This window comes from Podarcis liolepis (genome assembly GCF_965112155.1).
Source record: "Podarcis liolepis genome assembly, chromosome: 2".
Taxonomy (NCBI): Eukaryota; Metazoa; Chordata; class Lepidosauria; order Squamata; family Lacertidae; genus Podarcis; species Podarcis liolepis.
Window position 1 is genome coordinate 83,592,382 of NC_139555.1, and position 3,528 is coordinate 83,595,909.

Below are 3,528 nucleotides of genomic sequence, written 5' to 3' on the forward strand. Positions count from 1 at the left end.
GTGATAATGTTCTCTTTCCAAGGACCTGGGATGTTTTTGGTCATTTTGTTAAAACAAGCAGATTATTATCCCTTGGTTAAGGTGGACAGATCTTCCCTTCACATCTTTTTCATAAAGTGAAATATTTATTTTTAAGAAGCTATCCTAGTGTATTCCTAATATTAGACTCACCCACAAATAGTAGAACCAGAACAAGTGGAACTACCTACAAGTAGGATTTCCTTGGTGGACAGTAGGTGTTGGAGGAACACATCAGGAAGCCCATGTTGCTGGAGTCTGCACTACCTCCAAAAGCGATTGGTGGCCTTTCTGGAGGCGTCCATAAGCCTTGCCTGCAAATGGTGAAGCCTTTTGCAGAGCCTTAATAAACTAATTAAAAGCACCCAGTTGATCCCAACAATCAACAGATATATGAGATGTCTCATGCCTGCTTTAAGATACCAAACACACAGGCCTTGGCAGCTATGGTTATTCCCACCTCTTACCTATCCTCATTTCTTGGTCTTTCTAATCATGTTGTGGAGCAGGGCATTTGTTGTTTTTCCTCTCTGACTATTGCGTTATCTGCTTCTCTCCCCCCCCCCCCACTGGAGCCAAGCTGGGGGTTGACTCTTAAATATAAGCATTTTAACTCTTCCCCTTGGAGCTGTACGGTATGGCCTTTAAGTTGTGCCTGCTGAGAATTCACATAAATTGTCCTGTGTGGGATCTCTTGCTTGTGTCCTGGGCGTATGTTTGGCTTCAGTGTTTATTTTTCACCATGTTATCAGAATATGCAATTGCATTTTAAGTCCTGAGCCAAGTCACACACAGTTTTCCAAGGCAAGAAATAAAATGTTTTTATTTTATTTCAAATAAGAATAAAAATTTTATTATTACTAGCCCACCTATCTGACCAGGTTTCAAAGGGCTTAATCCTAAAGAAAGACATTTATGACCAACACAATCTTCGTTTATAAGCAGGTACAAACCTAGGACAGCTATGCATCTTTTCACAATAACTGAAACCAGGAAATACCAACAAATTCCTGTAAATGAAACAGTGGATTCTGCAATAATCAACAAGCCCTTCTCCCCCATATGATTACACTCTGCTAATCAATTTAAGTCTTGTATTAGTGAGGTCTGCTATATGAGACACTGATGCTATTAATGAAACTGCACCTTCACATAGGTACCTAGCTCTAAAGCACAGCCTCTCCCCACGTTTTCCTTAGTTTTCTTTGATGCTTGTCTTTGCCCATGTATGTCAACTTTCTCTAGCTTTTCTGTGTGCCATTTGCCCTTTCAGTGCTGGGTCAGCCAGTTGGTGTGAGCTGGGATGAAACTATAGAGCAGGGGTCAGCAACCTTTTTCAGCCAAGGGCCAGTCAACTGTCCCTCAGACCATGTGGTGGGTTGGACTATTTTTTTTGGGGGGGGGGGGAATGAATGAATTCCTATGCCCCACAAATAACCCAAAGATGCATTTTAAATAAAAACACACATTATACTCATGTAAAAACACCAAGCAGGCCCCACAAATAACCCAGAGATGCATTTTAAATAAAAGGACACATTCTACTCATGTAAAAACACGCTGATTCCCGGACTGTATGTGGGCCGGATTGAGAAGGCGATTGGGCCACATCCGGCCCAAGGGCCTTAGGTTGCCTACCCCTGCTAAAGAGCGCCAGAGTGTGATTGCCCTTCGTCAAAATGTTTGTGTTGGAACTGAGACAATTGGAAGAGTGCCCAGCATGAAATGTTGGAGTAAAAATTAACAACATACTGTTGAGCATTAGGTGCATACCTTTAAAAAGTCATGGATGAATTCCACACAAATACCATTCTTCATTGTGGGTCTGCTCCCTACCCCGTTATTCCTAGCTCCGTCTTAACAAACCAGTGACCGCTAGCATAGCACTCAACCACACACACACACACACATGTTCACTCTTGCACGATCGCTCCTTCACACGCTCGCCATGTGCTCACACAGCTTCACTGGTCCGGAGCTGGCCCTCTGAAGGAATGAAGTTGTAGCTGCCCTTTCCACCTCCAGTGCTAGCTTCAGATGTCCAGCTACGTAGGTCAAGCTTGCCTTAGTTCTCTCTGCTGCTTTTTAATGGATGCAGCTGCTGAAAAGAGGTGGATGCTTAAAAATGTGTCTTCTGTATATCTGAACATGTGGACTATGGGGCTGCTGGATGAGTGCATCTTTGTCGCTTCAGCACTCAGTAAAATACACTATAATAGTAGCAAGATCTGCAAATGTTGGCTTTCCAGGGGTGAGACAAGTGGGGTGAAAGGTGATTCCCCCCATAACCTTATAAAAAAAAGTAAGCAATAACTTGACCAAGCTGTACTGTGGTCCTATTCAAACAGTGCTTCATTGAGCTGTCTCTGATGCCTTCAGGTATCCTCTTTGTTCATCCACATCTCTGCCCTTCAAACAGTTTAAAAATTATTAATATGTATTTGGGAAATCTGTTCCTAGCATAGTACTCGAAGCATATAATAATCAAAAAGCTATCAAACATTCAAATTGTGAAAGCTCAATTTTTAAAAAGAAATTAAGTAGCAAACAATAAATATGGTTTTCTGGAAACTGGGGGAGATGTTGAAAATAGCAAAGGAGAGAAGTCCCTTTCAGTTAACACAGAAGGATTTGATTCTTTGTAATTGCCAATTGATTATGCCAAAGTCTGCCTTCGTCTTGCACCATTTTGTAGCTGGCTCTGTCCCTAACACTCCCACTTTGTAACTGGTGGGCCCACATATAGTTTGGCCCTGGTAGTAGATAGTTTGAGAATCCCTGGTTTAAAGCTTTATATGTAAGCATCAGTACTTTGATTTGGGCCTGGTGATTTTACTTTCTTGGGCTCCATGATCACTGTAGGTGGTGACAGCAGTCACGAAATTAAAAGACGCCTGCTTCTTGGGAGAAAAGCAATGACAAACCTAGACAGCATCTTAAAAAGTAGAGACATCACCTTGCCGACAAAGGTCCGTATAGTTAAAGCTATGGTTTTCCCAGTAGTGATGTATGGAAGTGAGAGCTGGACCATAAGAAGGCTGATTGCCAAAGAATTGATGCTTTTGAATTATGGTGCTGGAGGAGACTCTTGAGAGTCCCATGGACTGCAAGAAGATCAAACCTATCCATTCTGAAGGAAATCAGCCCCGAGTGCTCACTGGAAGGACAGATCCTGAAGCTGAGACTCCAATACTTTGGCCACCTCATGAGAAGAGAAGACGCCGTGCAAAAGACCCTGATGTTGGGAAAGATTGAGGGCACGAGAAGAGCACGACAGAGGACGAGATGGTTGGACAGTGTTCGCGAAACTACTAACATGAGTTTGACCAAACTGCGGGAAGCAGTGGAAGACAGGAATTCCTGGCGTGCTCTGGTTCATGGGGTCACGAAGAGTCAGACATGACTAAATGACTAAACAACAACAACAACTACAAGCCATAAACCAGGGCAACTGATATAAGGCAAGCATAATATGGCCTGGAAAATATACAACAGAAAGTAATCTTGCTG